This window comes from Ursus arctos, unplaced genomic scaffold (assembly GCF_023065955.2).
Source record: "Ursus arctos isolate Adak ecotype North America unplaced genomic scaffold, UrsArc2.0 scaffold_25, whole genome shotgun sequence".
Lineage (NCBI taxonomy): Eukaryota > Metazoa > Chordata > Mammalia > Carnivora > Ursidae > Ursus > Ursus arctos.
In genome coordinates, this window is record NW_026622930.1 from 33,346,195 (window position 1) to 33,364,335 (window position 18,141).

An 18,141-nucleotide genomic window follows, 5' to 3' on the forward strand; every position below is an offset into this window, starting at 1 on the left:
GAAGAGTATTTGTCCTCTAATAATGTATATAGGCTTTATAATAAAGAACTTAAAATCGAAAGCTAGTATTGAATGGGGATAATTGATAGACTACATTATCTCTGGGACAGAGGTAGGGAGGGTGAAGGTATCGATGACCACTAGAAGTGGAAAGGAGGGGGCACTGGTGGCTCTGTTGGTCAAGCATCCACCTTAGGCTCAGGTCTTGGGATCCAGCCCCACATTGGGCCTGCCACTCTGCCTGTTTGTGCACATGCTCTCTCTCTCTCTCTCTCTCTGTCAAATAAATAAATAAAATCTTTATTAAAAAAAGAAGAAGAACTGGAAAGGAGGGAAGTTGAACACTGATTTTTCCTGCAGTAGAAACTTAGGTCATCTGTTGATTGAGGAAGCATGGTGGGAAACCTGGGAAGAGCAATAGCTCAGGTGCTATTCCAACCCTTGAGGTTTGGAATAGCACCTGAGCAGTGAAAAAGGCAAGAGTAAGAGGATCGCCAAGTAGTGCTAAAGGTCAAGGTGAGTTTGGGAGTTGCAGATTTGTCAAGGCATGAATCAGCAGTTATACAATTTCTCCAGCAGTACTTGGCAAGCTAGAAGCAATAGTAGGGAGAACAGATGGTTGTTTGACTCTGAGCTGCGACTTGGCAGAATGGATAAGCAGAAGTTCAAGGAGTTAAGGGGGCTGAGCATGCTGGTAAGAGGATCCATCAAGGAGAGGGTGGATCATGCCATTCTGGCTATGCAGGGAGGAAAATGAAGAGCCGGCGGCTAAGAGGGGAAACTAGGAAGGGGTTGAATTTAAGGAGGCTAAGGTAGAAGAACAGGAGGTTATGGTCAGTGAACATACTTCTTATGAAATAACTTGTGGAAACTCACCAATGTTTAGATAAATTATAGTAGCAAATCATAAGTTTTTTTCTGCAGTAAACATTGTTTCTTTGTCACTGCACAATATCCACTGAAATTCATATGGTACCTCAAAATAGCCCTTATAACAAGCTATTCACGATGACCTCATCCAACATTATAGCATTTGATTTTAGTATCTGTTGAAAAAAAAAGCGTGATTGCTCTATAATTAGAAAACTCAGAGCAGTAACATTTTAGTGTTGTTTTACCAGTAAAAAATCAGATTAGTCTAATTAAGCCAGGTCTCCAAGAGTAGAGGCAATTATTTTCACATTAAGGGGAAAAAGAGTGAGAAAGCTTTCCTATTCTCCCCTCCCTCAGTTTTGGTTGTGAACAAAATTACAGAATTCCTCAGGGAGGAAACAGGAGGACCTTCTGGTTCTTTCTGACCCAGAGCCAGCTCAATCCTTGAAGACATTGTAAGAATTCCATTAACTAAAATAAGGAGAGGTGTGCTGGCAAAATCATAAGCAAAACTCGTAGGCTTTTAAAGATCACGCACATCTCCCTGTGCTGCTGTTAGAACCACTTTGTTGTCTGTGTTACCTCTCCACAGCTGTCCCAAGCTAGGCTGCACCTACATTTGGAGCAAATCCCGGTAGTTAGGAAGATTGAGATACATTTCAGGACTCTTGAATTCCCTGCGTTATTTTTGAGATCTTCTTGAAAGTGATGCATTCTCTCAGTGTGTCCAGATACTTAGTACAATGGTCTTCAAACTGAGGTATGTGAACTTTCACAAAAGCATTTCAAGAAATGAGGAAACGTGGCTGGTTTTCATGGAGTCTTTTGCTGGATCCTCAATTTCCACAAGTACTCTTTACTAAAACGGATCTGCTTGCAAATGCCCCTCGGCCACTCTCCCCACCTCCTTTTTCTTAATCACATTTTGCCCTCTTGTTAAAATGGGATGCCTTTCAACCATCTGAAATCTTACTTGGGTGACTTGAAGTAAGAGAAACAATCTTACTTCAGTGATTTGCTCTGGGGATGTGTTTTAAAAACCTCTAGCGCATTAAATTAACCACAATTCAAAATGTTGGTGTTGGGGTTCAAAAGAGAGCATGATTTTAATGACTGGATTACAAATTATTTTGCAGGTCAGGTGGTTTCCAATTCTTTGCTTTCAACAAAATTGAAGGATGACCTAATCAAATTGTCAGCTTAAATTTATTACAAATGAGATTTGATGATAAATTACTATATGGGTTTGGCTTATAATTCAGAAAAGTTCAAAGATTTCAGTGACACTGCTATAACAGAACACCTTCCATTCCTAACTACTTTTTTGTGTAAACAAATTTTCTCAGTGAGTATCGTATGTAAAGCAAATAATATAAATAAAATTGATGCTGAAGCCTGTATTATTCTAGTGGTAAGTAATATTCACCTATAAATATGTGAACTAAATGGGGGGGGAGAGGACAGTCTACCCATCAATTAATATAAGCACTTCCAAAATAACTTATTATACTCAAAATTATTTATGAAAAAAATTTTTCTTAGTTTTGTATTGCTTATAATGCTAATGCAATTCTGAAAAAATCTTAAGGTTACAGGAAATAAAACATAAAATTTCCAAGTTATATACACATTTTGCAGAGAAGTATAATAAGGTGATTCAGAAAAGGTCTTTGGTGGCTCAGTCGGTTGAGCCCCCTGCCTCTGGCTTAGGTCATGATCCTAGGGTCCTGGGATGGAGCCCCAGGGAGGGCTCCCTGCTCAGTGGGGAGCCTGTTTCTCTCTCTTTCCCTCCCCCCTGCCTGTGCTCTCTATCGCTATCACTCTCTCTCTCAAATAAATAATCTTAAAAAAAAAAAAAAGTCTTCCAAGCATAAAATACTTTACTTTGCACTTGAATAAAATTCTGTGGGAGAAGTGGGATGGAAACATGAGTTCAAGGAAAAAAATATAAAAATTTTGACTGCTAAAGAAGGGCTTATTCATGGTTTTAGATGTTATTGGATATGGGTTTTTAAGATTAATTGCATATATTTTAAAGTGATATAAAATATTTATTTGAAAATGTCAATATTACAATATGCCAGAAATTACGTTTTCTTATAACTGCCTAAACTTACAATAACAAATTTTAGATGTCAACCTGAAAACACACGAAATGGTACAAAACATGTGAAAATTCCTTTAGAACATGGAAGCAAAAAAAAAGAAAAGAAAAGTCTAAAGACCAGTGCTCTAGGGCAGTGGTTCTAGGCTCTGACGTATTTAAGAATGCCCTGGGAAACTTGTAAAATATGCAGATTTCCAGGCTCATCCCCAGAGATTGCTACTCGGCAGATGTGCAGAACATGTGGTTTTAATAGGCATTCCCTGGTTATTCTGATGTGTGGCCTGTGGACTGGGCTTTGAGAAATACCACTTCAAGACTTCTTCTCTGATCACAGTGCATCAGCAGAAAGCCGCTACTAGAGCTGTTTTTTTTCTGGGCCATCTGTAGAACTGCCTCCTCTGAGTCATAGTTCATGTCACACCTTCACCTTTCACTTGGGATGCCCTGAGAAAATTTTATGAAGGCTTCCTGCATTTGTACAGAGAATTATCCAAGACATCATTTGATCACATCTCCGTGGCCACCACCCCTGCCCACAGGTTACCACAAATCATACATTCCTTTCAGAATTTGGTACTAAAGAAAGTGTTGCTTCTTCGGGAAAATACTGGCATGTATTTTTCTCAGAGCTATATCAGTAAACTAGTTTTGTTTTTCTTTTCTTCCGGTTTGCTAGGAATCTCAGAGATAATTTTGTGACTTTGGACATTTGGGCCCTAATCTTTGTTTATGACCTTTTAACCTAATTAATATTTTTCTTGGTCCTGATTTTTTAATTTTTTTAATAATTTTAATAAATCACCTCTGATCCTATCTAGAGAAGTATAAATAAGTAAGCAAATGAGCAAAAATTATTCTGTTTGTATATATGTTTTAAATATATGGATAAAATAGATTGGAATCAAAAACGTTTTCTAGTTTTATTCATCTTTGTATGTATTTGTCTGTGTGCATGTGTGTATGCATGTGTGCATATAACTGTAAAGGACATTTGCTTGTGGATGTAGAGAATAGATTGATGGAATTTACTGTTACATTTTGGGTGTACTCAGTTGTAAGGCATATTGGGATTTCAGGTGCACAGCTGGGTAAATGGAAGGTAGGACAGACGATGGACTTGCGGGGCTAGTAGGGTGCCCAGGCTTCGGTTCCATGAGGGAACTGTGGTATACTGCAAATAGGAAAAGTAGAATCTCCTAAAACGGGACAGTCTAACCAGTCAATAAGGAGATACAAGGTCCACGGAATTCACCTCAAAGAGGTCCAGACCCTATGGGCTGGTGATTATAAAGGTGTCAATATTCTTCCAAATACGCTTTAATTTTTTTGACTGTCCTTACAAATAAGGTTTAGTAGACGGCAGAAACTAGAAATTTGTACTCTAGAATCATCTATTTGTCTTATATTTTAAAAATCCTATTTTATGTCCTAGGCCTGCCCAGCCCCAGGGTTATAGGGTCAAAGGAGACAAGATAACATCCTTGCTCTTTGGACCTTCCAAGTATAGAGCAGAATCTTGCAAGAGTAGCTGTGGGTTTCCTTCTGTAAATGAGAAAAAATGTCCATCTTGGCAATAAGACCCCTGAGGTGGAAAGGGAAGGGGGTGAAAGCAGCCCCCACTTGCCTCTTTGGTGAGAGAGTCCTTATCAGGGCACACCTGCACAACTACATGCAGAGTAGATGCCTTAAATGAAAGAAGCTGGCAGGGTGTGGGTGCTAAGAATAAATACGGAGCTCATTGCATGGTAGGGCCCATGTAGGGATAAAGGACAGCAGAGACCTAGCCTATAGTGATGTGGGAATGGGGGCCACCACCCAGGTCCAGCTAAAAATTCAAACCCATTCCTGCCAATTCTTTTTTTTTTTTTTTAATATTTTATTTATTTATTTGAGAGAGAGAAACAGAGAGAGCATGAGCTGAGGGAGAGGCAAAAACAGACTCCCCACTGAGCAGGGAGCCTGATGTAGGGCTCGATCCCAGGACCCCAGAATCATGACCTGAGCCCAAGGCAGACGCTTAAGCGACTGAGCCACCCAAAAACCCCCTGTTCTTGCCAATTCTTAATGACTTTCAAGAGAAAGTGGAAATCTGGGTTTTTATGTCACCTCTTGAATTTTAAATGCTGTACAGACCAAGTGACACATTCGTGAACTTCGTTGGACTTGCAGACTACCATTTTGGAACCTGAATTCAAGATAAATCCATCGTTTTTAAAGAGGCATTTGACTACAGATAATTCAAGCAGTGCTTTGCTTAAAATGATATGAAATGTCAATTTGACCTAATTTCCTAATTTGATAGATTTAGATTCAGTATATAAGAGTGAATGACAGAGGTAACACTTTTCAAAATAATACAAAAACCAAAACCCTCAAACAGCAGATACTTTTTGACATCTATTGATTAGCATTATGGGGGATATAAAAAAGCATCACATAGATAAAATGTAAAATTCGTAAAGGGTTAGGAAGCATAGAATGCATCTCAAATTAGACAGACTAGTCCTATTGCATAGCCAGAATCAGAAAGGAGGCTTAGTAGTCTAAAATGAGCAGAGAATTCTTTAATCCTGGTTTAGCTATTCATACAGGCACATTTGCTACCTCAGCTGAAAAACCTGAACAACCTAAGGTATTCCTCTATTGTATTATTTAAAAGTTAGTAATAATTATGTATAATTTTAGGCACTACAAAATAAAAATAAATAGCAAATTATGTACCCTTGTCACCAATACTGCTTCTATGATCAAATACTAAAAAAATGACATTTGTCATATTATTAAGCCTTACTTCTGCATAGCAGCATTTTTCTGCTTTTTTTAAAATTCGCATTTGCAAGTAAATAATGAGAGGAGTATAAATGCTAATTAGGATAATATTAAAGAAGCAAAGTTTGTGCAAGAATTGTATTTTTTAAAGGCTATGTACTCCTGGGTGACAAAACTGGAAAGATTCTGACTTTATAAATTGCTCTTTTCCACATGCCAAAAATTTCTTTCAGAGACTTGTTTAATACACCACATTAGACTCCCTTTCCAATTACTTCGATACATGTATTATAAGCTTAATCCATAAACCAAGCAGTATTATTAATAAATAAAATGAAGCACAGTACATAGTAACATATCATGACAATGAAAGTCCTGAATTAGATGCTGACTCTAAACTTTTTAATTCATTAAGGACTGTTTACTACTGTGTCCAAATGGTCACAAAGCTTGATTTAAGAGGTTCACATGAATTAAGTAAAATTTCCTTGGAAGTTAAGTTATGATATGGATTGACATTTAAAAATAATACTGTCTTAGGAACACAAGTTTAAAAAGGTTAAGCGTATTAATGGACTTAAATGTGTAGAGTACTTCTGAGAAGTCCTCTATAAAGCCACTCGCGGGCATGTGATCATGGTGAAAGAGGGACAGATACGTTTTTTTCTCTCGCCCATTGAACAGATTCAATACTTATCAAATCGAAGTGAAATCGATAGTTGAAAGCATCAGCATTTTTCAGCTTGAAACCTTTTCATAAGTAGCGGACCCTGTCGTCATTTGCCTTTATCAGCGCTCCTTCCTCTTTCTGCCTTCTGTCCAGCCCCAGGGTTGGGATCGCAACCAATGGCTGGTCTGAACCAATCGTTGGTCTGAACCAATCATGAGGATTCCGATCCTCTTTGCCAGTGATAGGGCTAAGTGTGGACACGTGACTCAGTCCCGGCTAGAGAAACGTACCGGGAAGACTGCTGGGGTTTCCGGGCAGAATGTTTCCTTTCTAAGTAAAGGAGACCAAAAAAAAAAAAAAAAAAAAAGTATATTTACGTTCTACCTTTTCTTTCCTACTTTGTACACTGTCTTTTTAGGACAGAAAACTTGAAAGTACTACCGCCACTTTACAATGAGGAGGAAGGCCAAGAGAATTACAAAGAAAGGAACCCAGCCCCCAAATGTGGTAGAACTGCTGAAATGACTTTTGAACCACTTACCTCCAGACTTCCTGTCACAAGAAAACGTTAAATGCCTTTGTTGTTCAAACCACGGACAGCTAGATTTTCTGTTACTTGCAGCGTAAAGGATTCTACCTGGTAGAGCGTATAAATTCAGGGCCATGGGTGTGCCAGATTAGCTCACACTGGCTTGTGAGACGACTGTATCTCTCCCCAATTCTACTCTCAGTGACTTGGAATTGGTAGCTTTAAATTACCCATGGTGGGAGTACTTCTACTATGGAACTAGACCAATGATATTTATCAGGGCTTTTTTCCCTAGAGAGCCTGTTGTTAAACATTTGTCAGCAGCACAACACTGGGTGAATTACCTTACTCCTACAGATAATATAATAACAACTACCATGCTATTTATCATCCTTCATTTTTTATATTTTTAATTTTTTAAAAAAGATTTTATTTCTTTATTTGACAGAGAGAGACAGAGTACAAGCAGGGGGAGTGACAGGCAGAGGGAGAAGCAGGCTCCCGGCAGAGCAGGGACCCCCCGCAGAGCAGGGACCCCCCCCCCCCCCCATGTGGGGCTTGATCCCAGAACCCTGGGATCACAACCGGAGCCAAAAGCAGACACTCAACCTACTGAGCCAGCCAAGCTCCCTATTTATCATCTTTTAAAGTGCTTTTTTTTTCTGAGATTTTATTTATTTATTTGACAGAGAGAGAGAGAGCACAAGCAGGGGGAGCAGCAGGCAGAGGAAGAGGGAGAAGCAGACTCCCACTGAGCAGGGAGCCAGATGTGGGTCTTGATCCTAGAACCCTGGGATCCTGACCTGAGCCCACGAAGGCAGACGCTTAACCAACTGAGCCACCCAGGCATCCCGTAAGTGCATTTTTAATAGCAAATGGGTAATAGGTTATATCAAGATATTTCTAAGTTGTGGAATTTTAGAACTGGAAGGGATTTTAGCAAATTTAAGAAGAGCAAAATTAAATCTCAAGTGATTTTAAAACTAACCTAGCATTACATAACTAGTTAATAACAGAGTCAAGCCTACGCTTTGACTCTTTATTCCCATCTTAGTAATCTTTCCAGTACACCGTAGAGCCATTATATTACTTATACAATAATAATAAATAATTCTTTGCTTATAAACATCTAACATCAAATAAAGATATTAAGCTAGTGAGATATTCAATTTCTCTATAAATAGACAACCTAGTTTTGATAATGCATATAAAAAACCATGTTTAACGTCATTATTCTAAATTTTAGTCTATTCAGCAAAGATGCAGACCTTGAAGAAGGGTGACATATGGAAGCTGTTAGCATGTGATTAAAAGCTGCCAACATCCCTCAATCATTACTCACAGTAAGTCCCGACAAGTAATGGGATGATCATCTGGGCTTGGGCTGCCCGGGTACACCAAGTGTACTCTCACAGAGAGGGAGCTGCTGCCACATCCATTCTTCAGAGACCAAAGAGGACTGTCAGCTGAAGTCTGAGCTCCTCTGCTGGATTGAAGATAGGCAGACAATCTTGAAAGATAGAAACTACGTCGGGGGATAAAATGAATTCAGAGAAGATCTGGAATGGACAATGGGGCAATGGAATGCCAGATTCTAACAACTCATATTTGAAATAGCTGACCAAATTAGCCAGCAGAGATTAGATGTTGAAAATATTCACTATTGGTTAGAGTACTTGTGGGAGCTTCACAGTGCGGGTGTGCATGAAAACTGGTATATTTTTGGGAAGCAATTAGGCAATATACTGCATATCGATAACTGCAAAAATAAAGATATTGCATAATTTTGATAAATATTGACTATGTGGTGATACATATGGGGAGTTCATTATATGGGTGTCTCTATTTTGGGGTACAGTTGGAATTTTTCATAAAATTTCAGGAAATGTTTATAGGATTTGGCTCAAGAATTCTAATTTTTAGTGATCCATTTTAAGGAAATATCATAGATATAACATTAATGACTTCATTATAAAGTATTGAAAAATTGGAAACAATCTAAATTTCCAACAACAGGGGAATGGATGAATAAATCATGATATATCCATACAATAAAATGCAAAGGAGCCATTAAAATCATGTTTTGAAAGATATTTAATAAAAAGAGAAAATACTCAAATTACAATATCAAATAAAATAATAAAGAATAGTATAGTTTGGGGGCGCCTGGGTGGCACAGCGGTTAAGCGTCTGCCTTCGGCTCAGGGCGTGATCCCGGGGTTATGGGATCGAGCCCCACATCAGGCTCTTCCGCTATGAGCCTGCTTCTTCCTCTCCCACTCCCCCTGCTTGTGTTCCCTCTCTCACTGGCTGTCTCTATCTCTGTCGGATAAATAAATAAAATCTTAAAAAAAAAAAGAATAGTATAGTTTGTGTGTGTGTCAATGTGTGTTTGGAGAAGACTGAAGAAGATGCACTAAAATCAAGGTGTTCTTAGTGATTATATTTTCCTCTATTTTTCTGGATTTTCTAAAATTTCTCTAATAAGCATGTAGAAACTTTTAAAATTCAAGACTTTTTTCTTATTACAAAAATCAATACCTGCTATTTTAATAGAAAGTTTGGCGAGAAAGAAAAGTATGAAACACCTGTATGTAGAAAAAAATAATATAAAAATAGAAAACCCAACAAACAAAAATGCTTCCAGTCGCTTGGAGGTAATTCTGACAACAAAGGGTATCTGTCTTAATCAGCGCTGAAGGCGAGAAGGGAAAACCGCACCCAAAGCATGTATCTTCTGAGTAAGCACAACGACTGCTAATGCGGCAGGGAGGCGGGGGAGGGGGATAGAGGCCACAGGCTGGGTGTTGGAGATTTGGAGAAGTTGGTAGCTGAGAGTGAATTTCTGCAGGAGCAGCTGCATCCTGTGTGAGGCTGGGAGAGGCAGCAACAGGAAAAGGACTTAAAAGATTCTTACTCCGCATTCAGAATGCACTCTCTACTTCGGGGTGCATATTTCTCTGCTCAAGAAGGAAAGAGTGAAGAGGCTATGGTGCTAATAAGTTGTGATTTCCCAGCTGTGTGTCTCCCAATCTGAGAACAAGTTGAGAATGAGCCAAGTGAGGCCCAACACAATTTGTTTCAGTTATACCATCACCTTCAAGTTTAAGACCTTGCTTGTCCCAGATATGCAACCCCACGGCTCTAGAAATCTGACCTGAAAACCCTAGCTTAGGCCAGTGTTTGGCAACTTTTCTTCTTCCTGCAACACAGAGGAAAGATGACATTCCTGTATACAGCCTGTTCCGCTGGTGCACCCAGGGTGAAGAGCCCCGTCTCTAACTCGAGTTCTTTCACTCCAAATTAAGGAAGCAATGCTAGTGAGTGTAATGTTATCATAAAGAAATCCTTGCTTATTGTGATCTTATAATTGAAAATAGTGATTAATTCACAAACAATGGCTTTCGCGGGCTCATCCCCAGGGCAGCTAGGGCAGCCACCCCGGGCCTCATACTTGGGGGCAGAGCTGTGTACCTGCTGCACCTATTCCTATTTCCTGAATGTAATTAAAATCACTTTCAGAATTTCTGCGTTTAATGATATCCCAACAGGCTTATAAAACTTGCTGACCGTGCAGACTCCTTTCAAGTGAGATTAGCTTGGGCAGGCAGGATAGGTTGAGTTGCCATGGTCCCACACCCAGCTGGGAGAGAGGCCTTGCTCTCTGACCTTTCTCAGAATCAAATTACAAATAATCTCACTTGCAAGAAGCCTACACTGTCTTTCATCTTAAATACGCCCTTTTACATTAAAACTGTGGGTTAGAGGAAACAAAGCATGATGGCTGATGATATTTAGTCATTAACCAGTTATTTATTTAAACATATACTGAAGGGGGGCCTGGGTGACTTAGTCGTTAGGTGTCTGCCTTCGGCTCAGGTCGTGATCCCAGCATTCTGGGATAGAGCCCTGCATCAGGCTCCCTGCTCGGAGGGAAGCCTGCTTCTCCCTCTCCTATTCCCCCTGCTTGTGTTGCCTCTCTCTCTGTCAAATAAATAAATAAAATCTTTAAAAAAAAATAAATGTATACTGTATGCAGGCACTGTTCTAGACTCTAGCAATTCAACAGTGAATGAAGACAGACAAGGTTGATACCGGCTTTCATGAAGCTCTCGTTCTGGTGGCTGGAAACATCAGATAGGAAACAGAATTGGAAGCATTGTTGGTTCTTTCGGGTCCTCACTCAGTTCATTTATTTAGCTAACATGTACCAAAAATACCTAACATGCGCCAGGCATTCTAGATGGTTTCACATAAATCTCTCATTTAATTTTTGCATTAACTCTGCACAAAAGTATATTACTATCTCCTTTTTTTCAGATGCATAAATAACATAGCTCATTGTAATAGTAAAAGAGAGGAAGCAATCAACATGTGCAGTATAGAAGACTTGCTAAATAAATTATAGCAATCTGTGCAATGAAATGCTATATTATATAGCTGTTTTTTTAAATGCAGCTATTATAAAGATCTCCATGTGCTGATATGGAAAGCTGCCCAAAATAAGAATCAGCTTAAAAAGAAAGAGGCAAAATGCAGAACAGGATTTAAAATCAGCTCTTGTTTATGTTTCCTTTTAAAAAAAGATATTCATACCCCTATGTTTGTATATGAAAAGTATACGAGAGACTACATAAATAATTCAATAGTGATTCTAGGGAAGGGGACTGGTGATTTAAGATGAGAGGAATACTGACTTTTAATTGTATATCCATCCTTCTGAAAGTCTGAAGTTTTAACCAGATACTTTAATTACTTTTTCAGTTAAAACTATTAATGTTTCTCAGAAGAATGTTGATTGACCTTCTGAAAGCTTCAGGGATATGATTGCTTTGTTTAAGGTCATGGGAATTTAGTTTCTAGGTCTTTAATTTAGGAAAGACTATAGGTAAATGTCATGTAAAGGAAAAAATATGTTAACTTGTATGCTTTCAGGTAAACGTGTGTGGGTGTGCCCGTGCGTGTTGAAAGGCCTGTAAGGTCCTCAACGGAAATGGAGGGGCCCAAGGTAACAATTAGAAAAGATTTAAGAACTGTATGGTGACTAACATAACATTAAAAAAAAATTTTTTTTAATACAAAATTTAAGGAAAAAAAATGATTTAGAAAAGGCGGTCATGTTTCGGTCTTTGTATTCATAGTACCTGGTACAGTGCTTGGCACTAGGAGATCTTGTTTGTTAAAGCACGTGAGATTATCTGAGGATATTAGGGGTGAGAATACAATGCAGGTGATTTGAAGTTAAAGCAGTTTCTAGGGTTTATGGTTTGATCATCTCGGCTCGATGAAGATGCAAGGGAAAATGTGGTTCAGAATATAAATTACTCAGTTCCTTCTTATCCCCGGTAGAAGGCATATCCCCCAAGTTTGCTGATTTGGAAAATCCTTATTTTTTGCAAGGACTGAATTCCCTTGCTTGCTATTTATCAGCATTCTGCTGACAAGTCTTGTTCCTTCTCTGTCCTTAGTTCCTTTTTTGTTTTCTTGTTAAAAGATCTATTTAAAAAAAAAAAAAAAAGCAGTTCAGTAGCCCAACTGTTTCAAAATCTCATTTCATCTCATTCGTCATTTATTAATGGGCCTATTTTCTCTCCAGTGTTTCTTATCCCCTAGATATATTTGAGGAAATTCTTTTTTAAATCCCTGGGGCTATTATTATATCACCAGTTCTTTTTACTGCCTTTTTAAAAATCAGACTCAAACTTTAATCACTCTATATATTACTCCCCCCTTCCCACTTTTCTATTTCAACGGACTTTTTTTTTTTCTCTTCTAAATCTAGTACTCTGAAAAATCCCTAGTGAGTCCAAGCTGGATGTATTTTTGTTTTGAGAAATTTATCAGATGAATTATAATTTATTACTCCTTGCCTCTAGGTTATTTAAGGATAGTCTAGTCATTTTTTAGCTAACAATTTCCTATATCTTCTATCATTAGGATACACGAAGATGCAGCTCATTTTGTGGGTATTTAATATTTTCCTCTAATTTTGACTTGCTATTGGTTTCTTTTAAAAATAGTCTTATTGGGAACCCATTTTTAATAAACTCTGCCTTCCTAAACATGTCTTTTGGCTGAATCCAATTCTAAGGGCCATTTCAATGTTCTTTTGCATTTCAATATTCACTTGATGACATTGAATAGCGGACTCAAGGAAAGGAAAAACCCTTTGCTATCAGAAGGACGGTGCAAAGAACAAACATTAGGTTCAGAGTTAGGAATCCATTGTTAGGATTTTTCTCTCTTTCAATCCTTTGTTTCATTCTTTCTTTGATCCAGACTTTGCCTATCTCACTTTCTTCATCTAGAATCAATCATCTCTGCTCTCTTCTCATCTAATATCAAAAAAGATGCATAAGAAATTTTGCAAAACACTATGAATGCTTGTGAAAAAGGGCATTATGTAGATGTCCAGTGTTACTATGCTGGAATTTTGCCATGATGCTGTTTGCAAAAGAATAAGATTTAGAATAATATTATCTCCTTTCAACCTCCTGTCCAAGGAGGTTCAGTTACCAAAATATTGGAAGAATGGTTCCTATATGGTAGGCCTGTAGCAAAGATCCAGAGTACTAGATTTATGCATTTTTCTTAATGATGACTATTGTCATTATGTTCACTGTCTTGGGGCAGTCATGGCAATGGAGGGAATTGAGGGCAGGACGTGTTGGCTTTGCTTATTGTGCTTAGAGGAGGGAAAACGCAACAAAGGAGTGGGCCCTGGCTGTAGTCCAAATGATCCAAACAGTCCACTTTACATGTGAGAGGGGGAAAAGAAAAGATGTTGCATAATGCGAGTGAAATTTGTATAAATATTGGCACTGTGTATATAGGGTCTAAGGTAAGTATTGCCTTAAGGGCCACTAGAAGGTACAAGGCTGTACTAGACATTCCTACTCCTAGACGTAAAGGAGTTAACAACCTACACTGAGCAATTGAAGGGCACACACACAAAAAGCCCTGTCAGCCTCTAAAGAGCTCTTGCTTCCCCGATGCCATGTCTGAAATCTCTGCGGTGAGACCTACTCCATTTGCCGTCAACTGTTCTATTCGGAGCCCTTGTGTGTAAGACCAGGTGCTTGTTAGAGCAACTAGCAGCTAACTTGCTGTAAGTATGCAAAGGATTGATTTTCAAATCTTCATAGAAAAGATGACTTTTGGATAGAAGGTCTTAAAGGATGAGTAGGGGCTCACAAACTCAAGTGCCTTGGGCAGCTAACATAAATATGTGAAGGCTAGAGAGGTGCTAATCTGCTTGTGTTGCTGGCTAAGAATAACACGTGCTTAGCATCTATTACAGGCCCCATAACAAAGCATATCCAGGGCCTTAGAGAAAGCCTAGGCCACCAATTTGAGACTCTGATTTATATAGGTGGAGGAAAGATAGTGGAAGAGTAATATGAAAAAAAAAAATCACGGAGACAGGCATGTTATCTAAGAACTCTACTGGCATTGATTAATTTATCACAGGGATTGATAATATTTCAGAAGCAAACGTATAAGAAATGACCTCTATTCTTTAGAAAAGATAAAACTGGTTGAGCAAGCTCTGGTAGCCTAGAGTGAGCAAAGGACATTTTAATAGTTCACCGGTTCAGAGATATTTCCCATAAATATTTCACTATTTATGCTAACACATTCTTCTTTAAAATGCAGGTGTCAATCAGAAAATTTTAGATCAGATTACCTCATAGAACCTAGCTAGGATTAACCCCCAAAACAGAATAGAAAATTATATAGGGAGAGAGAGGGGGGAAATTTAGAATTTGAGGCTCGGGTAGAAGTCAGAGTTGTCGGTGGGTATGAGTGCTGTGGCAGGCTGAAGGCAGTTGAGGAACCCTGCAGGTGTGGGGGTGGGACTGCGGGAGAGGGAGGAGGAAAGCTTTGCCTACTATGCAATTTTGCCTAGGGCAGCTAATTGCTTGTGCCCAGAAAATTGCCTCTTGGAGCCTTGGGCAATATGCAGTAGGTTTTCCCTGATGCCTAGTTTATCAGGTTAAGTTGAAATTTGGTAGAGAGGAGAGGAGGGGAATGATGAGCTGAAAGAAACCTCAAAGGTCACCAACTTTTTTTTTTAAAGTGTCTGTAACTACAAAAGAGAGAACTCAAACCTCCAGAAATAGTGCCTTAGCCTAGAGGAACCCACCACAAGGGGCAATAGCTTTGGGTACCAAAAGGGAAAGTGGGAAGGGGACTTCACTTGATAATTTTTTTCTAGGATCAACTCCGGTATGAAGAATATATAAAGTAAGGGAAGGGATCTAACATTCATTGAGTCTCTATTATGTGCCCATGCTTTGCACCGGACATATTATATTTATTACATCAGTTAGTTTTCATTGCAACTGTGGAACAAGTTATCACCATCATATAATACGGGCTTAACAAATTCAGAGATTAATGAATATTCCTGGGGCTGCTCAGCTGGTACAAGGTAGAGTTAGAATTCGAATTCAGGTGTATCTACCTAGGCTGTCCTACCTCTTCGCGTACATTCATTACAAGTCCGCTACATGCCCGGTACCATGGGAGGTGCTTTAGGGATAGAAACATGGAGCAGTTTGGGGATATATACAAAGAGCTGCTCTTCGCCTTGTCTCTCAGAGGTGACATTCTAAAGAAAGAACCCTGAATTAATTAACTGGTCCTTTTAACTTCCTATTTAATGTCCCAATCTATAAAGAAGTGGAGACCACTCACACCCATATAGATTGAAAGATATTCTCAGTGTTCATAAAACTTAAAAAAAAAAAAAGTGAGGTGCCACACACTGCCAAAATCTTTTCTATTAATCTTTATAGCTTTGCATGGCATATAGAACAATGTTCCCAAACTGTCCTAAGATATTAATAGGTTCAGCAAAAACAAAACAAAACCCCAAAACCTGGTGTTAGCAATATTTCTTCAAAAATGCATTTCAAAAATATATGTAAGAAAAACACTCGGCACATTTCTGCAGTTCTTATGGTGCAAAATATTTCTATAAGAAATGGTGGGCAAGGGGCGCCTGGGTGTGGCTCAGTGTCTGCCTTTGGCTCAGGTCATGATCTCAGTGTCCTGGGATTAAGCCCCTCCCCACTCCTTCTTGCTCAGCAGGGGGCCTGCTTCTCTGTCTCTGCCTCTGCCCCTCCCCGACTTGTGCGCTCTCCCTCTCTCTCTTTGAAATAAATAAATAAAATCTTAAAAGAAAAAAGAAAAAAAATGGTGGGCAATCCTAAGAGCAAAGGAAGTTGCATATGTCACCTGAAGGATAACGGACTGGCGCTCAATTTGTTAATGCAGAATCAGATTTGACCGTTGTACCAACATAATCTAAACATTAATGCATGTTGTGTATTCCATGATCTTCAGCCTGTATCGTGCTTATGGATAAAATTTTGCTTCTTTCCAACAGCACTTACATTTTCTTTGAGACCATTTTTTACTGCCTATTCTAATCCAGATGCCTGTTATATTTTATGAGTTTGTGATGATTTTTCAACATCATAATGAGGTCAAACATGTTTGGGAAATACTGATCAAGTACTTGCTGCCAAGTTGGTACCATGCTCTGATTCCCAAGTTTCCTGAAGTGTATACTGGTCTTCTTGATTTGGTTTCCTACTTTTTGAACTTTTGCTGCTTCATTAGACAGATCTGCAGTGTCAATGCACAGAGATCTACAGTAGTAAGTACACACAGACTTAACACTTTCCTTACACATGTGATGACCAAAAACCATCTTACCAGAATGGTTAAAATAGTAAATTTTATGTTTTATGTATTTCTCTACAATTAAAAGCAAAATATAACAGAAGTGACAATGGTACACAAGTAAGAATATAATCTGAGTGTTGCAAAAAATAATATTTTTCGTGTCATAATTTTACATAAAACAATAAATTTTTATTTGTGTGAGAAAAAAAACATACATAGGAGTTAAATGTCCCCTAAAATCTAAATAAGAAATATATGCAGGAGAATATTTACATAGAATTAAGTAAAAAGCTGGACCACAATTTCCGAATTGTTCCTTGGCATGTTCTCAGCACTTGGCATAGTGCCTGGCACTAGTACGTATTCAACAAATATTTGTTGAATGGATAAAAAGATCATTTCAGCTCTGGGCCACTTTCCTTAGTTGTGCATTTAACCTATTTATTTTCTAGAACAAGTTACATAATTTATACTTAATGTTTCTGTGTTCCCAGTTCCCTTAGAACATAAACTGAACCAGTGTGATTATAAAACTTGGTAAACTGCAGGTTAAAAACAGACAACAACATATAAAAACCTGTGGTTGTAACAAATAAATCTGGGTAAAAATTATTGTTTATAAATAGTTTTAGGAGGTTTTATTTAAAAAATTATTTATGTACCTTTATTACCATATGAAGATGAACCATATGAAATTGTCATTTTTTCATAGGTCAAAATTGGCAGTCCCATATGGTTTCATCTTAGATTTATAAATTTGATCTTAGTAATTTATAAATTACTGGCTAGTTTATGCCTGCAGTTTCAAGTGATGGAAACATTGAAGCTTGGAGAAAATGTACTTTAATATTCATTGAAAGGGCTTTTTGCTTCCAAATGCCAGGGACTGAAAAGTGATCTAAAAAATTGGAACAAATATTATAGCATCTTCATTAAGATATGTGAAACTGACACTTTTACTACTAACTTTTATGGTTAATCACAAATCTCCAACCAGAGACTGTGGAAAGACCATCTGAATGTATTTTAAGAAGAGTTAATGACCTTAAATATTGATTACTCTAACACATAGCAGTCCCTTCACATTTCCAAAGTTAAAACAAGCACTCTCAATTATTATGGTTTAAAAAGGATGGGAAAGTCATCTATTTCATAATTAAGAATATTGTAATAAAGTGGACCTCTAATTTGTTTTCAAAAATACTACCAAGAATGATAAAAGACAGGAAAACTAATTTTGATCATTATTTAAACAATTTTAAATCCCTAAGTGATCATAATGATTTAAATGGCCCACGTCAGGCTTAGAACAATGGCCCCAGACCATAGCAGTGACCACGGGCAAAGTCCTACACAGGAAATACAACAATTCTTCGCTTCTGTTGTCATCCACAACTCCTTTAGCTCCTTGTGGGCACTGCCACAAGCCAGACTCCAGGGTAAACACCTTTTAAACTGAGAGGTATAAAGGGGAGAATTAAGAGCAGCCTGATAGTA